The 23,012-nt window shown below is 38.9% G+C and overlaps 1 long non-coding RNA gene and 1 pseudogene across 1 annotated transcript in view; one reads left to right on the top strand and one right to left on the bottom strand.

Annotated features, from left to right (window-relative positions):
- The window catches only part of LOC143676434 (uncharacterized), a 51,983-nt gene that overhangs the window by 8,609 nt on the left and 20,362 nt on the right, over nt 1–23,012 (bottom strand). Inside the window, exon 6 of the long non-coding RNA XR_013172079.1 lies at nt 11,629–11,722. This is a non-coding gene — a long non-coding RNA (uncharacterized LOC143676434). The remainder of the gene's footprint in view (nt 1–11,628; nt 11,723–23,012) is intronic.
- Nucleotides 12,407–17,842, top strand: LOC143676821 (protein ILRUN pseudogene; annotated as a pseudogene).

Raw genomic sequence — 23,012 nt, 5'->3', positions numbered from 1 at the left:
GACCCAGGTTCAATTCCAGGACAGTGAAGCCCCCCTCCCCTGAAAAAATACAGTAGGAGAAGCAGTTGGTGCCCTTGCTGGTCCCTCTTTGCCCTCTCCAAGGCAGGATGAAGTCAGCCTGTGCTTCCATCGTGGGCACTTGGCCCTGTTTTGGAGGGACCAGAGAAACCCCTGTGAGCAAATTGTAGCACCTGTAAGTGGGTGCCTAGCTATCAGGTGGCACCCTGAAAGTATGAACCAGGAAAATCATCTCTGACTCACCCTCCCAGAACTTGCCTTGCAGGGAGAAGCAGTTTGCAGATAGTTAAAGTAGTATAAGAAACAATGAAGTCAAACCACCTGTTTTAAGTCATACAGTAGAGACGCTGGAGGAGAAGAATATTTATCCCATAGGGAGTAGAGGAGGCATTTGAATTTCTGTTATCAGGAGAATTCCTAAGGCCATAAGAAAGCATAAGCCAGGGAGATACAGGCTTAGAAAAGACAGAGAAGATTCTGTACTTCACATTCACCTCGGACTAATCTTCCTGATAAGAGGACTAAACTCTGAACGAGAGCACCAGGCAACATAGAGCCAATTTTCAATGACTGTGAAATTGGTTTTTACCACTTATTTGCTTTTTTATTATTATTATTTATTTGTTTTTCTCGGTTCCTGGTATGAAATAAATCTCTGTCATAACACTACCTGGATACAAACATAAGGAACAGGCAGCTCAGGGACTCAACCCCAATGGTAACACTTTAAAATATTCACATGTACAGTGTGCAACTGCAAAGACTTACAAGATAAAAAAAAAAAAAAACATGAAGTAATGGCTCATTCAAAGGAAAAAGATAAAAATCCAGAAACCATCAACAAAAAAGACCAGACTTTGCAAATACCAAGGTTAAAAAAAAGAGTGATCCTCAATATGCTAAAGAAGATAAAAGAAAACAAGAACTAAAGCATATCAGGAAAACAAAGAGAGAACAATATGAGAAAATGAATAAAGAGGGAGAAATTTTAAAAGGAACCAAATAGATATACTGGAGGAGAAGACCACAATAACTGAAATGAAAATTTTCCTGGAAGGTTTCAACAGAAGATTGGAGGTGGCAGAAGAAGACTCAGTGAACTTGAAGACAACACAACTGAAATTATTCAGGCTGAGGCACCGTGCTGGTTTGAAATGATGTATGTACCCTAAAAAAGTCATGTTTTAATCCTAATCCCATTTTGTAAGGGCAGCCATTTCTTCTAATCCCTGTTCAGTATTGTATGTTTGAAACTATAATTAGATCATTTCCCTGGAGGTGTGATTTAACCAAGAGTGGTTGTTAAGCTGGATTAGGTACAGTCATGTCTCCACCCATTTGGGTGGGTCTTGATTAGTTTCTGAAGTCCTATAAAAGAGGAAACATTTTGGAGAATGGGAGATTCAGAGAGAGCAGAGCAGAATGACAGCCACGAGAAGCAGAGTCCATCAGCCAGAGACCTTTGGAGATGAAGAAGGAAAATGCCTCCCGCGGAGCTTCATGAAAGGAAGCCAGGAGAGAAAGCTAGCAGATGAAGCTGTGTTCGCCACATGCCTTTCCAGATGAGAGAGAAATGCTGACTGTGTTCGCCATGTGCCCTTCCACTTGAGAGAGAAACCCTGAACTTCATCGGCCTTCTTGAACCAAGGTATCTCTCCCTGGATGCCTTAGATTGGACACTTCTTTTTTTTTTTTTTTAATTTTTTATTAATAAAAAAAAATTACAAGAAACAAACATTCCCAACACATACACTCAGCAATTCACAATATCATCACATAGCTGCATATCCATCATCATGAACATTTCCCAGAACATTAGCATCAATTCAGAAAAAGAAATAAAAAGACAACAGAAAAATATAACAAACAGAAAAAAAAATTTTTTACAGGCCATACCCCTTACTGATCCCTTTCAGTGATCACTAGCATTTCAAACAAATCTATTTTAACATTTGCTCCTCTTTTATTTATTTTTATCCCATATGTTCCTCTCATCTGTTGACAGGGTAGATAAAAGGAGCATCAGATGCAAGGTTTTCACAATCACACAGTCACATTGTGAAAGCTTTATCATTATATAATCATATCAAGAAACATGGCTACTGGAACACAGCTTCTATAGACTTGTTTTAATTGGGCCTTGGAACTGTAAACTAGCAACTTATTAAATTCCCCTGTTTAAAAGTGATTCTCTTTCTGGTATATTGCATTCCAGCAGCTAGCAAACTAGAACAGGCACAGAAAGAAAAAAGAATGAAAAAAGTGAACAGGATCTAAGAGACTTGTGGAATGCCGTCAAGGGTACCAATACACACTTATGGGAGTCTTCAAAGGAGAAGAAAGCAAGAAAGGGAAAGATGGACTGTTAAAAGAAATAGTGGCAGAAAACTTCCCATACATATAAAAAAGACATGGATATGCACACTCAAGAAACCCAACAAACCCCAAACTAGGTAAATTCAAAGAATACAAAAACTAGGTACATAGTAGTCAAACTGTTGAATACCAAGAACAAGGAAAGAGTTCAGAAAGCTGCAAGAAAAAACAATGTGTTATGTACAAGGGAGTTCCAATTAAAATTAATCTCTGATTTCTCATCAGAAACCATGCAGTCAAGATGGCAGTGAGAGAAAATATTTAAAGTTCTGAAAGAAAACAATTGCCAACCAAGAATTTTACATCTGCAGAGACTGTCTTTCAAAAATAAGGGAGAAATTAAGTCATTCTCAGATAAAAGCTGAGGGAGTTTGTCACTACTAGACCTGACCTACAGGGAGTAAGTTAAGGGAGTTCTTCAGATTGAAAAGAAGGGACCCTGTACAGTGGATCAAAGCATAATAAAGAAATAAAGAACTCTAGTAGATTACCATATGGGTAAATATATATGCCAGTACTATTTTATTATATTTTTTGGTATGTAACACCACTTCTCCCTTCTTACAGAGTCTAAAATGTAAATGCACAGAAAGTAATGATAAATCTATGGTTTGGGGCATATGTTATATAAAGACACAATTTGAAACAAGTAAACCAAAAAGGTGGAGTGACAGAGGGATAAAGTAACACTATGTGTATGTATGTGCACAGTATGTGTATGCTACTTAAGGTAAATTGGTATCAAATCAACTTCCGGGTCAAGACGGCAGCTTAACAACATGCGCGTTTTAGTTCGTCCTCCAGAACAGCTACTAAATAACCAGAAAAAGTACAGAACAGCTCCTGGGGCCTCATCAGTGACCAGACACACAGTGTACCCCAGTCTGGACCAGCTGGACCGGCTGCGAGCACCCCCCAGAACTCTGAGTTCCCAAAGCTGTGGCGGCCAGCACCCCTCCCCTACAGGCTCCTTCCCAGAGGAGAAAGGAAAGGACTTTACCAGCAGCAGGGACTGGGCACAATCAAACGCCAATTGTGGAACTAATTAACAAATTCTGACTACTAAAAATAGGTCCCCAGCTTAGGTGAACCTGATCAAAGCGGAGGTTGCTCATTTTTGCCCCAGCGCCAAGGGGGCAGGACTGACAGAAAAAAGGGGGAAAAAAAAGAAGGAAACAGAGGTTTTTGTGGCTGTGTATCTACAAAGGCTTGACTGCCTCTGGATACAGCGGCAGGACTTTTCAGGCTGCAACTGGCCCAGGCGTAGGCAGAAGTGAGCTCTTTTGGGGGCTTGTCTGGAGCCTGTGCCTTCCCCAGGGGAGGGGTGAAGCCCAACTCAGGTGGAATCCCTCCATCAAGGAATCCAGACCCCAGAGCTTGGTAATTTGAAGCCATTAAAACCAGCCTACAACCTCTCCTCTGTCTCCACCATGCCCCCAGCAGGGAGAGTCTGCCAAAGTTAAAGATACCGCATCATCTTATGCTGGTGGGACCTGCAGTCAGACAAGCGCCACACACAGGGCAGGATAAGAAAAACAGAGTCCAGAGACTTCACAGGAAAGTTTTTCAACCTGTTGGGTCTCTCCCTCAGGGAAAACCAATGCAGGTGACTCTTTCCTCCTGATAGGAGGCCAGTTTGGTCTGGGAAAATCTGGCTGGGGTCTATAATATCTAAGTAGACCCTCCTAAGTGTGTGTGGGGGAAAGGCACCACACAAGCAGGGCAAGAAACAAGAAAACAAGAACTGAAAAATTCTCCTCTGTTAAACAAAACTTAAGCTAAAGGTCCAGATAAAGCTGAACGGAATGTCAAAGAACACATAGACAACAAATTCATCCAGCAAGAAAACCCTAGATAAAAGAGGTGAAAGCAATCTCCAGAATAAACCAATTAAGGTAATTAAATGCCTAGACACCAGCAAAATATAACAAATCACACTAAGAAAATTGAAGATATGGCCCAGTCAAAGGAACAAAACAACAGTTCAAATGACATACAGGAGCTGAAACAATTAATTCAGAATATACAAACAGACATGGAAAACCTCATCAAAAACGAAATCAATGAATTAAGGGAGGATATAAAGAAGGCAAGGAATGAACCAAAAGAAAAAATCGAAAGTCTGAAAAAACAAATCACAGAACTTATGGGAATGAAAGGCAAGATAGAAGAGATGAAAAAAACAACGGAAACCTACAATGGTAGATTTCAAGAGACAGAACATAGGATTTCAAAACTGGAGGACGGAACATCTGAAATCCAACAAGAAACAGAAACTATAGGGGAAAAAATGGAAAAGTATGAGCAGGGACTCAGGGAATTGAAAGACAATATGAAGCACACGCATATACATGTTGTGGGTATTCCAGAAGGAGAAGAGAAGGGAAAATGAGGAGAAAAACTAATGGAGGAAATTATCACTGAAAATTTCCCAACTCTTATAAAAGACTTAAAATTACAGATCCAAGAAGTGCAGCATACCCCAAAGAGAACAGATCCAAATAGACATACTCCAAGACATTTAATAATCAGCATGTCAGAGGTCAAAAAGAAAGAGAGGATCTTGAAAGCGGCAAGAGAAAAGCAATCCATCACATACAAGGGAAGCCCAATAAGACTATGTGCATATCTCTCAGCAGAAAACATGGAGGCAAGAAGACAGTGGGATGATATATTTAATTATTGAAAGAGAAAAACTGCCAACCAAGAATTCTATATCCAGCAAAATTGTCCTTCAAAAATGAGAGAGAAATTAAAACATTTTCAGACAAAAAATCACTGAGAGAATTTGTGACCAAGAGACTAGCTCTGCAAGAAATACTAAAGGGAACACTAGAGACAGATACGAAGACAGAAGAGAGAGGTGTGGAGAAGAGTGTAGAAAGGAAGACTATGAGTAAAGGTAAAAAGAAGGAAAATTAGATACGACATATAAAATCCAGAAGGCAAAATAGTAGAAGAAAGTACTACCCATGCAGTAATAACACTGAATGTTAATGGATTAAACTCTCCAATCAAAAGACATGTCTGGCAGAATGGATTAAAAAACAGGACCCATCTATATGCTGTCTCTACTCAAAGGACATGAGGCCAAGGACACAAATGGACATTTACACACCAATGTTTATAGCAGCATTATTAACAATTACCAAGAGATGGAAACAACCAAAATGTCCATCAACAGACAGTTGACTAAACAAACTGTGACATTTACATAAGATGGAATATCATGCAGCTGTAAGACAGAATAAAGTTATGAAGTATGTAACAACATGAATGGACCTTAAGGACATTATGCTGAGTGTGATTAGCCAGAAACAAAAGGACAAATACTGCATGGTCTCATTGATATGAACTGACATTAGTGAATAAACTTGGAATATTTCCTTGGTAACAGAGACCATCAGGAGATAGAAATAGGGTGAGATATTGGGTAATTGGAGCTGAAGGGATACAAATTGTGCAACAGGACTGAATATAAAAACTCAGAAATGGACAGCACAATACTACCTAACTATATAATTATGTTAAAACACTGAATGAAGCTGCATGTGAGAATGATAGAAGTAGGAGGGCTGGGGAGATAAATGAAATCAGAAAGAAAGATAGATGGTAAAGATCAAAATGGTACAATCTAGGAATGCCTAGAGTGTATAATAATAGTGACATGTACAATGTATAAATTAAAAAAATGTTTTTGCATGAGGAAGAACAAAGGAATGTCATTATTGCAGGGTGCTGAAAATAGATGATAATTAATACTTTAAAATGTCACCTTATGTGTGACACTAAAGAAAAAAATGTTTATTTGTTACAAAATTTATATTTTGACTAGAGCATTTCCTAATATAACTCATGTAGATAGTTTGATTGAATGTCATAAGTACTTGGAATCTCAGGTAGGACATGAGATTTTGTTGCTTTGTCCAGAGTGATGCCCCGATGAATCCCAGAGTGATTTGATCAGTGACTGGAAAAGTATTTGCAAGCTCCCTTCAGGGAATGGTGAGAGTGGGGAGAAATTCAACTTCCCCAAGTTGAATTCTTGATATTCTCACAAGCAGTGTGGACAACCAAAGCTATAGGCTGAGCCCCCAGTCTTGGGGTTTGTTCATATGAAACTTAACCCCACAAAGGATAGGTCAAGTCTACTTAAAATTTAGGCCTAAGAGTCACCCCCAAGAGAGCCTCTTTTGTTGCTCAGATGTGGCCTCTCTCTCCAGCCAACATGAGCAGTCTCACCACCCTCCCCCTCTCTGCATGGGATATGACTCCCAGGGGTGTGGACCTTCCTGGCAACGTGGGACAGAAATCCTGGAATGAGCTGAAACTCAGCATCAAGGGACTGAGAAAAACCCTAGAATGAGCTGAGAATTAACATCAAGGGATTGAGAGAACCTTCTAGACCAAAGGGGGAAGAGTGAAATGAGATTAAATGTCAATGGCTGAGAGATTCCAAACAGAGTTGAGAGGTTATCCTGGAGGTTGTTCTTATGCATTAAGCAGATATCACCTTGTTGTTCAAGATGTAGCGGAGAGGCTGGAGGGAACTGCCTGAAAATGTGGAGCTGTGTTCCAGTAGCCATCTTTCTTGATGATGATTGAACAATGATATAGCTTTCACAATGAGACTCTGTGAATGTGAAAACCTTGTGTCTGATGCTCCTTTTAGCTACTATATCAACAGAAGAGTAGAACATATGGAATAAAAATAAATAATAGGGGGAACAAATGTAAAAATAAATTTAGTTTGAAATGCTCGTGGTAAATGAAAGTGAGGGGTAAGGAGTATGGTATGTATAATCTTTTTTTTTCTCTGTTATAGTTTTATTTTTTTCTGTTATCTTTATTTCTTTTTCTAAATCTATGCAAATGTTCTAAGAAATGATGAATATGCAACTATGTGATGATATTAAGAATTACTGATTGTATATGTAGAATGGAATGATATCTTAATGTTTTGTTTGTTAATTTTTTTAATTAATAAAAAAAGTTAAAAAAATTGGTATCAAATCAAATGTGATTGCTATAGATTTGGGAGGTGTGGTAGTTAGATTCAGTTGTCAACTTGGCCAGGTGAAGGCACCTAGTTCTGTTCCTGCAGACATGAGCCAACGGTACATGAACCTCATCTGTTGCTGATTACATCTGCAGTCAGCTAGGAGGCGTGCCTGCTGCAATGAATGATGCTTGACTTAATTGTCTGGTGCTTAGATGATAGAGCACAATGTAGCACAGCCAAGCAGCTTGGCACACCTCATCTCAGCACTCGCAGCTCAGCCCAAGCCTTTGGAGGTGCAGAAAGGAATCACCCCAGGGAAAGTTGTGGGAACCCAGAGGCCTGGAAGGAAGACCAGCAGAGATTACCCTGAGCCTTCCCACATAAGAAAGAACCTCAGATGAAAGTTAGTTGCCTTTCCTTTGAAGAACTAACAAAATAAATCCCCTTTTATTAAAAGCCAATCTATCTCTGGTGTATTGCATTCCGACAGCTAGTAAATTAGAACAGGAGGTTATATTTAACCCTCATGATAATCACAAATAAATTATATGAACATCCATGAAAAGAAATTACAAGGTAGTCAAAATGGTACATTGAAAAGACACAAAATAAATTTGAAAGCAGGCATTAATGGAAGAATTGACAGTCAAAAAAGTTATAAGGCTTATAAAGACCAAATAGCAAAATGGCAGGAGAAAGTCTTAAATTATCACTAGTTAGTCAAAAGGCAGAGATCGGCCAAATGGATAAAAACAAAAAATCAAGACAAAACTACATATTGTTACAAGAGCTTCACCTGAATTCAAAGACACAAGTAGATTGAAAGTGAAAGGATGGGAAAAATATACCATGGAAAATGGTAACCAAAGAAAGCTGGAGTATAGCTATACTAATATCAGATAAAATAGACTTTAAGTGACAAACTGTTATGGGGGACAAAGGAAGTCACTGTGTAGTGATAATGAAGACAAGCAGACAAATAATTGTAATACATATGCACCTAATGGCACAGCCCCAAAATATATGAAGCAAATATTGACAGACTAGGAGGGAAAAAATAGATGGTTCTACATTAATAGAACCACTTTCAATAACAGGTAGAACTCTAGAAAGAAAATCAATGAGGAAATAGAAGACATGATCAATACTACAAACCAACTGGACCTATCAGATATTTATAGAACACTTCACCCAAAGCAGCAGAATACACATCCTTCCCTACTGCACATGGGTCATTTCTAGACGAGACTATATGTTAGGTCACAAAATAAGTCTTAATGAATTAAAAAAAATTGATATCATATAATAAGTCTTCCCTGATAAAAATGGAATAAAGCCAGAAATTAATAACTAAGTGAAAAAATGGGAAATCCACAAATATGTGGAAATTAACGATGCACTTATAAACAACCAATAGGTCAAAGAAGAAATCTCAGTAAAAGTTTGGAAATGTCCTTAAGTGAATGACAATGAAAACACAACATACCAAAACTTATAAAATTTAGCAAAGGCAGTGCTGAGATGGAAATATATAGCTATGAATGCTTGCATTAAGAAAAAAAGAAAGATCTCAAATCACAGACTTAATCTTAAACTGCGATAAATGAAATGAAAAACAATATTATAGAGAAAATCAGTGAAACTAGGGCTTCATTCATTGGTAAGATCAATAAAATTAACAAACCTTTAGCTAAACCGACCAGGAAATAAGAAAGAGGACACAAACAACTAAAATTGGATATGAAAAGGGAAGCACTACAACCAACTCCAAAGAAACAAAACGAACTACAAGAGGATACTATGAACAACTGTATACAAACAAACTATATAATCTAGAGTAAACAGGCAAGTTCCTGGAAATGCACAAACTACCTATACTGCCTCAAAAAGAAATAGAAGATCTGAATAGACCAATAACAAATAAATACAAGGAACCAGAATAAAAAACATTCCAACAAAGGAAAGACCAGGACCAGATGGCTACATAGGGGAATTTTACCAAACATTCCAAGAAGAATTCAAACCCATCCTGCTCAAATTCTTTCAAAAAGTTGAAAAGGAGGGATGATGCTTGAAATCACTCTATGACGCTGTTTTAGTTTGTTAGAGCTGCCAGAATGCAATATACCAGAAATGGATAAGCTTCTTTAAGTGGATTTATTAGACTACAAGTTTACAGTTCTAAGACCATAAAAATGTTCAAATTAAGGCATTCAGATAAAGATACTCTGAAAAAAGGCCTGTCACATGGGAAGGAACATGGCCAGCATCTGCTGGTCTTTTCTTAACTTCAACTCTGGATTTCTTCTCTTAGCTTCCATGGCTCTCTCCAGTTTCTGGCTTGCTGAACATCTCATTGAAAGGCACATGGCAACATCTGCTAGGCTCTGGTTTCTGTTGGCTCTCTCAGCAACTAATGTCTCCTGCATTTCCAAATATCTGCATCTCAGCTTTCTCCTAAATATTTCCCTATGTTGGCTCTTTTAAGGACTGCAGTAAACTAATCAAGCCCCACCTTGAATGGGTGGAGTCACATCTCCATCTAATCAAAAGGTCACATCCACAATTAGGTGTGTTACTTCTCCATGGAAATAACCTAATCAAAATGTCATACCCACAATTGGCTGTGTAACATTTCCATGGGAACAACAGTCATAAAAAAAAACTATGCATCTAGCCAGAGTGCACTAAAATACATGAGGCAAACACTGGCAAAATTGAAGAGAGAAATATACATTTCCACAACAGTAGTTGGAGACTTCAACACACCACTTTCATCAATGGATAAAACATTTAGATGGAGGATCAAAAGAAAACAGATCTTGAATAATATGATAAATGAACTAGACTTAATAGACATTTACATAACATTGATCCAACAACAGCAGGATATGCATTCTTCTCAAGCACTCATGGATCATTCTCCAGGATAGACCACACACTGGGTCAAAAAGCAGGTCTCAATAAATTTTAAAAGATTGAAATTATAAAGAACATTTTCTTGGATCATAATGGAATGAGGCTGGAAATCAATAACAGGCAGAGGGGTGGAAAACTAAAAAATATATGGAGGCTAACCAACACACTCTAAAACAACCAGTGAATCAAGGAAGAAATTACAAGAGAAATCAGTGAATATCTCAAGGGAAAGAAAAATGAGAAACAACATATCAAAATTTATGGAATGTAGTAAAGGCAGTGCTAAGAGGCAAATTTATTGCCCTAAATTGTTTATTAAAAAAGAAGAAAGGGCAAAAATCAAGGACCTAACTGCACACCTGGAGAAACTAGAAAAAGGACAGCAAACTAAGACCAAAGCAAACAGAAGGAAAGAAATTAAAAAGACTAGCGCAGAAATAAATGAAATGGAGAATATAAAAGCAATAAAGAAAATCAACTGGGCCAGAAATTGGTTCTTTGAGAAAATCAATACAATTGATGGACCCTGTATTATCAGTGTTGTAAAAGAAACAGAACCAACAGGAGATATCTAAAGGTGTCTCATGCAACCATGGGAATGGAAGAGTCTAAAATCCACAGAGTAGGCTATGAAGATGGCAGCTCTGATGAAGGACCTTGGAGGAACTCCATAGGAGAGGCTCACTGTCTGAAGAAGCAGTGACAAAGTCTTTCTTCTTCCTTAAAAGTATTTAACTGATTGGATTATCGCATGGGGCGGGGGGACATGATATGTTTGATTGCAGGTGTGATCAGCCATGAATGGAACCAACTGACTGATGATTTAATGCACAAGCCTTCCAGCTTATCAACCAGCCATGAAACATACTTGCAGCAACAGTCATGCCAGTATTTGACTGGGCATAATCATTTGGCCAAGTTGACACTAGAACCTAGCCATCACAATCCACTCCTTATCATCTTGGCAGCTATATACATCCCCCTGAAGCACACTTAATTTCCAAATACAACACAATAACAGATATATGTGTCACATAACAAAACTCAACTGTCCTGCATACAACCAGAAACACACTACATCTCTCCAGAATAGAGTGCAAATCCTTAGGTAAAATTCACTCTCAAATTTTATATCCTATGACTTAAATACTTTAACATGAACAATACAACTTGTATGTGTTAGGTCAGGGGAACAGGGAAGGTCACCATGACTCGAGCTGTGTAAAATGTGCTGCCCCTTCTAGACATCACCTAACCCCCTTGCTTAAAAACCGCCCGCACCAAGACCCAGCAGTGAATTCACAACTCCCTACCTTGAGTTCTATGAGCTCTGCCCAGGAGCGTAGGAATAAACTTGCTCATTCTAAGGTTTCTCGGTCTGCGTCTTCTCTCTTTCGCCTTCAAAGACTTTCAGTGTGATAACAAGAAAATAATATATTTGCATATGTAAAAATGCAAACTTACTCATAACAAAACAGGGGAGAAATATTCATACACATACAGTCCTCTTTTCTGTAACTGGCTATGTGGTTATAGTTCATATTTACCACTACCTTCTACTACCCATTCCATATTCCCTTTACCCTCAGCAAGCACCTCAGCTAGTCATGGTTCTTTGCCTGGTGGGGTGACCCAGACTTTCATTCCTGAAGTTTCTGGGCCATTGTTAGTCCTGCCTGAATTGGGTCATTGTTGTTTTCCATTTAATTACAGGGCATGGTAATACTAAGAGATGCCCTAGGAGATCTCCTGTATTCCAGGAAAACTCTTCTTCACCTCCACTGTGTAGTTATAGTCCTATTTCCCCTTGATAGCCAGGATAAATCACTCCAGACAGAACAGTGATCCCATTTCATGTCTGTGGATTCAGCGAGAAGCCCAAAGTGGCCAGGTGGCAGCCTTAGCTTCTAGTTCAATGGTATCCCTCCTTGTAGGCATACCTTTCTTTTTGGAACTAAGACCTGTAGACTAGCAAAGCTTAAGGTTTCAGGGACAGGAAGCAAAAAATTTCCTAGTGGCTCACTAGGGGTGATAGTGAGTGGTGCCACTCCCATTTCCACCTGCTGATTCCTGGACCCATGAATCCTCACTATGGGAGAAAGCACCATAGAGTGGGTGCTGATGCAGAGAACACATAGCCTTCAAGAGAACATTGCCCCAGACCTGCAAGGCTTTGCCACCTTGTTGGCACTGTAACTGGGTCTTCAAAAGGCCATTCCACCATTCTATCAACTCAGCTACCTCTAGATGATATGGAACATGGTAAGACCAGAGAATTCCATGAGCATGTGCCCATTCCTACACTTCATTTGCTGTTAAGTGGGTTCCTTGATCAGATGCAATGCTGTGTGAAATACCATGACGGTGGATAAGATATTTGATAAGTCCATGAGTGGTAGTCTTTGAAGATGCATTGCATGCAGGGAATGCAAACCCATATCTGGAGTATCTAACTGTCTATTGTGGTTAGAATAAATCTCTGGCCTTCCATGATGGAAGTGGTCCAATGTAATCAATGTGCCACCAAGTACCAAGATGATCACCTTTGGAAATGGTGCCATATTGGAAACTAAATGAGGGTCTCTGCAGTTGGCAGATTGGGCACTCAGCGGTGACCACAGACAGGTCACCCTTGGTGAATGGAAGTTCATGTTTCTGAGTGTGTTAGTTTGCAAGCTGCCGGAATGTAATATACCAGAACTGGCATGACTTTTTAAAAAGGGACCTTAATAAGTTACAAGTTTAAAGTTCTAAACCTATAAAATTGTCCAAACTAAGGCATCCAGGGAAAGATAACTTAATTCAAGGAAGACCAATGGGTCAGGAACATCTTTGTCAGCTGAGATGTCATATGGCTGCTGGTCCCTTGCTCTGTACTCTGTTGCTTTCACCCACTGTTCCTGTGGGGATTCCACATGTTGCTTCTCCAGGGCTGGTTTTCATCTCTTAGCTTCCCTTGGTTCTCTCCAGGTTCTGGTTTGCTTAGCATCTGATGGCAACATCAGCCAGGTTCCAAGCATCTCCAAGCCTCCATGTCACTGTTCTCCAAGTGTTAGCATCTGCATCAGCTCTGCTCTGAAGGTTCTGTTGGCTCTGTCATTTCTGAAATTTTTCCAAAATTTTTCCATGTTTAAAGACTGTAGTAAACTAATCAAGACCCATCTGAAATGGGTGGAGTCACATCTCCATTGAATCAAAAGGTCACACCCACAACTGGGTGTGTCATGTCTCCATGGAGATAATCTGATCAAAATTCCAGCCTACAGTAGTGAATCAGGATTTTAAAAAAAATGGTTGCTCCCACAAGATTGGATTGTGTAACTTATTTGTGCATACAGGACCTGCTAGAGCCCTATCTCTTTCATACCATTTCCAACTTTATATTGGAGTTCTGCTGTGCATGCCCAACTTTATGGTTTGGTGTGTCAACACCCAGGTCATGATAGGCAACTCAGATCTTATACTAACTTGTTGACCCATGGTTTAGTGCTCAGTGTCTACTAAGACCCAGTAGCAGGCTAAAAGTTGTTTCTCAAAAAAAGAGTGGTTATCAGCAGTGGGTGGTAAGGCTTCGCTCCAAAATCCTAAAGTCTGTGCTGTGATTTTCCTATATGGGCCCGCAGAACACTCCAGACAGCATCCTTATTTGCTACTGACAATTCCAGTACCATTGGATATACTGGATCATATGGCCCACGTGATAAAGCAGCTTCCACAGCAGCCTAGACTTGTCATAGAGCCTCCTTTTATTCTGGTCCCCAGTCAAAACTAGCAGCTTGTCTGGTCACTTGGTAATGGACCAGAGTAGCACACCCAAATGAGGAATATGTTGTCTCCAAAATCCAAAGAGGCCAACTAGGCATTGTGCCTCTTTTTTTGGTCATAGGAGGGAACAGATCCAACAGCTTACTTTTCACCATATAAAGGATATCTCAATATGCCCCACATCACTGGACACTTAGAAATTTCACTGATGTGGAAGGCCCCTATATTTTTGTTGGTTTTATCTCCCATCCCCTGTCATGCAAATGCCTTACCAGATAAGTTTAGAGTAGTTGCTACTTCTTGCTCACTAGGTCCAATCAGTATGACATCATCAATATAATGGACCAGTGTGATGTCTTGTGGGAGGGAGAAACATTCAAGTTCCCTGCAGACAAGATTGTGTCATGGGGCTGGAGAGTTGATATACCCCTGAGGCAAGACAGTGAAGGTATACTGTTGCCCTTGCCAGCTGAATGCAAACTGTTTCTGGTGGTCTTTACTGACAGCTATTGAGAACAAAGCATTTGCCAGATCAATAGCTGCATACCAGGTACCAGGTGATGTGCTGATTTGCTCAAACAATGATACCACATCTGGAACAACAGCAGTAATTGGAGTTATCACCTGGTTAAGTTGATGATAATCCACTATCATCCTCCAAGTCCCATCTGTTTTCTGCACAAACCAAATAAGAGAGGTGAATGCAGATGTGGTAGGATTCACCACTCCTGCAAACTTCAAGTCCTTAAGAGTGGCACTAATCTCTGCAATCCCTCAATGAATACATTATTGCTTCTGATTCATTATTTTCCTAGGTAGAGGCAGTCCTAGTGACTTTCACTTGGCCTTTCCTACCATAATAGCCCTCATTCCATGAGTCAGAGAACCAATGTGGGGATTCTGCCAGTTACTGAGTAGGTTTGTTCCAATTAGGCATTCCAGAATTGGGGAAATGACTACAGAATGTGTCCAGAGACCTACTGGACCCACTGTGCTATGGACCTGAGCTAAAACTCTAACAATAACCTGATCTCCATAAGCCCCTATTCTGACTGGTGGGCCAGGGTGAAATTTTGGATCTCCTGGAATTAGTGTTACTTCAGAGCCAGTGTCTAATAATCCCCCAAATACCTGATCATTTCCTCTTCCCCGGTGCAGCCACTCTGGTAAAAGGCTGTAGAGCTCCTTGGGGAAGGCTGGGAAGAAGATTAACAGTAAATTTTGGGCAGTGTAAAAGGGTCCTTCCCCAAGGGTACATGCCCCCCCTCCATTCAAGGGGCTCTAAAGTGTCTGTAAAGCGCCTCAAGTCTGGGAATTGATTAAGGGGCCATGACTCCCTATTTTTGTCATTTAAGTTAGACTTTCATTCACTTGACCTAGAATTCTTCTGCTTATACAGCTCAAACAAGAATTTAGTAGACTGCCCATCTATTTTATTCCTAGGTACCCCATGATGCCAGGTCCTGGCTCATCCCAGGAGTTCTGTCCCACATTGCCAGGGAGAGTTACACCCCTTTATCCCTAAGTTTTAACTATCATTTCTAAATTCTGAGATGTGTGCTTTGTGTATAGTGTAGTATTTTCATAGAACTTTGGGTATCTGTATGACACCTAAGACTCAGAGTTAGATTTCAGCAGGTTTGAAGTCAGCATTATTCCATTTAGCAACTGTTAAAGATGCTGAGAAAGAGATCAGACTTCAATTAGAGATATGAATGAAGCTGATCAGTTAGGACTAAGGTAAATCAGAATATAGAGTAACAGATGATATTGTCTGTATTTTAAAACTTCAACTTCTGTGTGAGACCAAAGGAAAAGATGTTCATGTTTTCCAAAATTTTAATTTGCATAGTCCCTCAAGGGACTGGAGAAAAAAATGTGGAACTATTAAACTTCCCCACCTGGGGAATTCCTGATATTCTTTCACTGGGGACTCCCAATTTAATAAGTCCTCAATCTTGAGGCTTGCCCTTATGAAACTTATTTCTGTAATGGCAAAGCTAAGCTTACTTAAAACTATGCCCAGGGTGGTGCAACTGTGGCTTAGTGGCAGAATTCTCGCTTGCCATGCCAGAGGCCTAGGCTTGATTCCTGGTGCCTGCCCATGCAAAAAAAAAAAAAAAACTATGCCCAAGAGTCACCCCCAGAGAACCCCTTTTGTAGCTCAGATATGGTCTCTCTCCTCAAGACAACTCTGCAAATAAACTCATCACCCTCCCCCATATGTGGAACATGACTCTCAGGTATGAGCCTGGTCCTGGCATCGGGGGATTGAGAAAGCCTTCTTAACCAAAAGGGGGGAAAGAAATGAAACAAAATAAAGTTTCAGTGGCTAAGGTATTTCAAATAGAGCTGAGATGTCACTCTGGAAGTTACTCTTATGCAAGCTTCAGCCATATATTGCAAATTGCCACAGTAAGCCAAGCCCCAACCAACAGTATTCCTGACAAACTTAAAGAATCTCCTGGGCTCTATCTAAGACTCTATAAAAGTTTTACTTATTAAGTTTATTTTTTCATAAACTGAAAGCCTCCAAATTGTTCCTATGCCAGATAAAGCCTGAAACCCAGAGCCATCAGTCTCTCCAAGAACATCAACCAGTTTCATTCCTCTACCCCATAAAGTCAACACCCCTTTTCAGCATGAATAAGTTAGAATGGTCATTGTCCAGGTATCCCTGAAGACTGAGAATGATCAAATGAAAGGAAGGAGTTGAAACTGAGAAATTAAGATTTACAAATGATTTTGACTACTGACGTGTTAAATAGATATTTTTTTTTAGTTTCTGGTGTGTTGAAATAGGCAGAGAGAAATACCTGAAATTGTTGAACTGTAGCCCAGTAGCCTTGATCTTTGAAAATGATTATATAACTATACAACTTTTATCTTGTGTCTGTGTGACTGTAAAAACCTTGTGAGTCACATTCCCTTTATCCAGTGTATGGAAAGATGAGTAATAAAATAAAGTTAAGCATAGGAAAAAAAAACATAAGACTGTACAAGGCAAACAGCAAACCCTTATGTAAACTAGGGACTAGAGTTAACAGTGCAATTGTAATAATATTGTTTCTTCAGTGGAAACAAGGTACCACCCTAAGGCAAAGTGTTTAATTGTGAGGACAACTGTCTATGTGAGGATGGTGTATATGGGGATGCAGTGTTTTCTGCATGGTTTTTCTGTAAGTCTACAACTTCTTTAACAAAAATAATAATAAAAAAAGGTGGATTCAGTATTCCTTGGCAAAGACCTGGCCTCTAGGGGCTTATCTTAAATATGTCAGGAGAGACCAATTTGGATATGTGGGCATGGTAATGATGAAATGGAAGAAATCAGCATCCAGATGTACAGATCCAGCAGAGCAGTAATGTATCAGGGACACTGGTGGGTGAGCACTGCTACAGGACTTTTCTGTGAATATGCCATCTGGGTGATTCTCAGTGTGGAGGGGGGTGGACTTTTACAAGTAACAAAGCAGCTGTCATCTTTGGAAACAGAGTTCAACATGCAATCATATCACAAAATAGAAGAGAATTTCAGCCCATTTGCCTCTTCCCCCAACAAACCTGACAATCAGAAAGCCTGGGAGTTCTGGTTCCATTCTATCAGCCAAACTGTGGGCTCCTGCTCCTGGACAAAACGAACCATAACAAAATAGACTCTCACAGAACTTTGTAAATCTGCACCGCAGCATTCACACAAACAAATTATAAGTAGTGACTTACAGTAAGTTACGTAGCTTTGGAGAAGATAAAAAGGGGTAGGCAGTGGGCCTTAGGATTCATGATACCCTTCCTGGAAAATTTAGAGGTCCAGAAGGCCGCCGCCCCCAAGGAAGTTCTTTAAAACAGCTCATCTTTCCTACTGACAGCAACAACACGAAACCTACCCTCTCTTCCCAAATCTTCATAACTTATGGATGTTGCTTCACCTCCATTTTTAATTTGCTCCTGTCTTTCTGCTCTGGTTTGGGTGTTGAAAGAACGGAGTTCTTTTTAGCATTAAAAAAAAAAAAAGTCAAAATATCATCAGCCATGTTTCCTGAGTAAATGTATACTAAACTTATCGCAACAAAAACAAACCTTCAGATTTGTTCCTACTTTGGGGTTTCTGTTTTTTGTTTGTTTGTTTTGGTTTGGGGTGTGTTTTTCTTGAGAAAATAAGACAAACTTAGTTATTTACCCTTCATAGTGTTGTTGGGTTTTCCTTTTATTTACCTTGTTTGCATGTGTTCTTGTTGAGGTCTTATCAATCTGTCATGGTCAATTCATTGGCTTCCTCACCTACCACTGAAAATGGCCCAAGTGATTTTGACTTCACGTGTTAGGAATAAGTGAAAGAATTGTTTATTGAGTTAACCATGATTTTAAATGTTCTGATTGCTGTGAGATATTCTTCTAGATGTTTGTTTCTTGATCTGTTTCTCTCTATGATAGCTAATTAAGCAATGTCTTCCCCTGCCTGCTGATGATGATTTCTGTTGGTTAGTTTTGTTTGGTTGTATAAAACCCTGATGCTGAGAGTTCATTGTTGTAAGTGGCTCATGTGAGCATTCCTGTGCACTATCTGGTTAATAATCCTGCAGCATTAGGTCACCAACCCACCTATAAAATAAAGTAAATGATTAAGTCTGTCCCTGCTTCATGTTGGCATTTACACCCAAAACGTTAAAAATAAAGTTGATGTTTATTTGAGGAGCAAAAAAGAAATGTTCATTGCAGCTTTATTCATAATAGTCAAACACCAGAAACAACCTAAATATCCATTAATGGCAGAACAGATAAATAAATTGTGGTATATTCATACAATGAAAAACAATTTTAAAAAGCTGCATATTACTGCTGTTGCATACCCTTTCAGACATATTGATGAGTTTAAAAAGCTAGACACAATAGAGTACATACATGATTCCTTTTCACGAAGTTCAATTCAAATTTTGAAGAATTTGAATATTCTTCAAAAACAAAGAATATTCATTACCTCTAGGGGAGGCAGGGAGATACGTGTGATAAGGAAACCTTCTAAAATTCTGAAAATAATCTATATCTTGATTTGGATGGTGATTACATGGGGTTTTAGACAAAGAACAATATATCAAGATAGGCATTTTATTATACCTTACTGTATTATTTTTCTATCACTACCCTAACAAAATACCACAGATTTAGCAGCTTAAAACAATACAAATTTATTATCTCACAGATGTACAATGTGGAGTGAGTTTCTTTATTGTGCATCAGGGGAACACAGGCTCAGGCAAAATAGAAACTTTCAGCAAATGACTGCTCTATCACTCATACAGCACAAAGACTCCAAAAGAATAAGGGAAGAGAACCCATTGTGGCCAATCTTCCTGGGAGGCCAACTGCATGGATCCAGGTTGGTGGATGGCTGCTTCATATGACCCACTTCAAGTTGGAGAAAAGAGATAGAGCTGTGCTGCCAAAGGGCAGGGTATTTATACACTCCCTGGGGGAAGAGGCCCTGCTAATGAGAGTTCCCACTCTGATAAGCAACTGAAACCATTTGTTCCCACTTTCTGGGTGTAAGGTATGGTGACACCTTTTCATTAGACCTAACATCTCCCCTAGGCTGTGAAACAGAAACACACTGAAACATCTTCACACAACATAAAAGGAGGCAGAGGTAGACAATGGTTTGGAGATGGACACTAGTTGTGTCCCTGACTTTCCTAACATTCAAGTTTGGCTCAACTGGTTTCTCTGCTCTGGGTCTCACAAATCAAAATCAAGCGTTGGCCAGCTGGGCTATTAACAAGACGTTCTGGGAATAATTCATTTCCAAGTGCATTTGGATTGTTGGCAGAATCACGTTCCTTCTGGTTGGAAGATTGAAGTATCTGTTTCCTTGCTGGCTGACAGCTGGGGAGCCATGCTTAGCTACTAAGGCCTCTCTAGTTCTTGCATGCCAGAGCTAGTGACAGTTCATCAAATTTTTCCACACTTGGGATATCTCCAACTTCTTCTTTACTGCATCTCCTTTGTCTTCTTTGGCCACATCTCTCTGACTTCCTCTCCTGCTTTTAAGGGTTTATGTTGCTGTGGACCCACCCTGATAATCCAGGATAATCTCCCTGTTTTAAAGTCCGTAACCTCAATTATATCTTCAAAGCCCTTATACCATGTAGTATAACACCTTCACAGAACCAGAGGTTAGAGCCTAGACATTGTGAAGGTAATATAACACCTTCACAGGACCCAGAGGTTAAAGCATAGATACATTGGGAGGTATTACTTGATTCACACTGTTATCCCCCCAAATTTTTAAATTTACTAACATGAAAAGAGAGATCCCTTTACCAAGAAACTAAAAGTGGGTATGTGCAGTTCACCTTTAACCTAGATTTCTACCACATTTGGTCTTAATTCTAATTATGCCCATAACTTGATTCACATTTATGGTCTTAAGAAAATAGAATATTCATAGTCTTTCTCTTCCAGGTTCAGTTGTCTTCTGAACTGAACCAGCTTTTGGCTCCTTCCTGTGGATTTTTCTTTTGTGTCCAATTTCCTTTGCTCATAAAGACTTCAATCATATTGGATTAAGACCCACCCTCATTGAGTTTAGATACACCTTAACAATAGCATCTTCAGAGTTCCTATTTACAAATGGTTCACACCCACAGGACCAGGGGTTGGGACCTGAACATATCTTTTGTGGAGGATATGATTCAATCCCCAACACTGGCTAAGACATGCGTCTCTAAATCCACCAGGTTATTACATTGCAACACTATTATGGCATAAAAACTACATCTGCTATACAGAACTACATGATTTTATATTTATAAACTCCTGCAACCAAGTACATTTAGATGCTTAGCTATTGACTTAATACATTACATTTCCCTTCTAATTAGTCCTATTGGTTAGAGAACACATCTCTTTATACATTAAGGACGATATTTCACCATCTTTCACAATGCCTAAAGAAAATTTTTTTCAAACAATTTAGCTTTATTGTGCAATCCATGAATTGGGTAGCACCCCATTCAGAAAGTAGAAAGGAATTTCACTGAGGGGATGGAAAGGGAAGCTCATATAGGAGGAATGCAGAAGCAAATGAGGAAATGTTCTGATTGGCTAATATTAAGTTTCCATTTTACATATGGGGGTGTTACAAAGTGGGAGAAAATATACATGGATTATTATGGTATGCTTGTCCATTCTGATAAGCATTCTCTACTGGACCAAAACTATTTTATCATCAGGTATTACTTATCAGCAACTCTGTAGTGGGTGTGCCATTTTCTCAAAAAAACCCTGCAGGACAATTGTTTTTATTCCCTGGAAAAGTCTTCTCAGAAGGGGGTCTTCTCCCAGCAATGCCCAATGCAGGTGGCTATTTTATTTTACTTAATAACTATTACCTAGGCACTAGGTCAACATAGGAACACAATTATGGTTTCAAAGAACAAACATGTTTAACAATTTTTTGCAATATGGATTTATTCACTCTAATTTAATTCAAAACTCAACTTTGCAACTATTATTTTTACTTGATGAACACTTACAGAGGAAAAAAATATCCAAACTACTTGGTAATTTATGCAATTGTGCTGTCAAAATCTGGTATACTTTCAACTTCCAAAGCACGTATGTTCTTGTGCTATTTTCCACATAACCCAGTGTCAAATAAAGGCATCGGTAATTTTTACTTGATTGTACTATGTTTATTCAAATATCTTTAATTTTATGCTCTGGCTTAATTTCCATATTCATTCTCATCATTAAAAATTATTATTATAGATAATGTATCTTAAGTACTTCCATTAATTAGAAAATGCAATTCTTGAACAATAATAGTCATAGCACAAACAACTTAATATAAAGACTAGTATTGCAATGTATCTATTTATTATCAACATAAGTCATGATAAGTAAAAGATCTCAGTACTCAGAGGCATCTGCCCAACTTGACATGGTCATCCCACAGTAGATATGGTCATGACTTGACCAGAAACCATCTCAGTTCACCAGATCCATGCCTTAAGAACACCTGCCAAAGCAGGGAATTGCTGTACTGCAGCTGCTCAGCAGGGTCCTGCACCTCTTTGAATCAAGAAAGAGCTGCAACATTTCCTCCCCCCTGCAGGAAATCGTGTCTCTAGTTGAGACTTAACAGCAGGAATTATAGCAGTTCTCCTAGATAAGAAAAGATTTCAGGATCAAGGAGAAAAGGAAAAGGTGAAAAGAGAGACAAGAGAGGAGACAGAAATGCAAATCAGGAATTAGAGGCTGCCTTTATCCTAAATCCCTTTCCAACACATCACTGGAGATTTCAGCAGAAAGCATCTATGGAGCTTGGAGAATCTGAACATTGGGCATAAAAAAACACTTCAGTAAGGTCTGCCCCTTACAAGGAAAGGAGCTTTAAATAGGAGGTAGTGTAAAAATTATTTAAATGCTAAAAATTTTGTTAACTTTGATTTTATCATAAGGTCATTTTTATTCTGAGCACAAATGCAGTCAAACCTGAACTAAGACTCTATGGTTATAAAATTGGAATAGATCTAGTTAAAGATGATCAAATTGCTTTTGCTCAATGCTAACATATTTCAGGGTAATTAAACAATTAAATTAAGTTATTAGCAAGATTTCAAGAGCTTGGAGAATATTGTGACAGTGCCCAAGCCTTAGGAAAGTAGAAATAAATAATGCCTGTCTTTTAAAGTGAAGAAAATGCCAATAAAAAGGATTAGATGGTCCAACTAGAAATTTAAAATTGTCAGTCTACTAATCTATATTAAACAATTTCTAATTATCTCATTTTTTTATGAAAAAGGTAGGCAGATTTTTTATCTAAAAGAAAATAAACATTTTATATTGCTTAAAAAGGAAAAAAGAAAAAACTATCTAGGAAGGCCAAATGATATGTGGAGTGACAGGTTGAAAATTCAAGAAATTGTGCCAA

Source organism: Tamandua tetradactyla, chromosome 3 (assembly GCF_023851605.1).
Source record: "Tamandua tetradactyla isolate mTamTet1 chromosome 3, mTamTet1.pri, whole genome shotgun sequence".
Lineage (NCBI taxonomy): Eukaryota > Metazoa > Chordata > Mammalia > Pilosa > Myrmecophagidae > Tamandua > Tamandua tetradactyla.
This window is presented reverse-complemented; position numbering and strand designations above follow the sequence as displayed.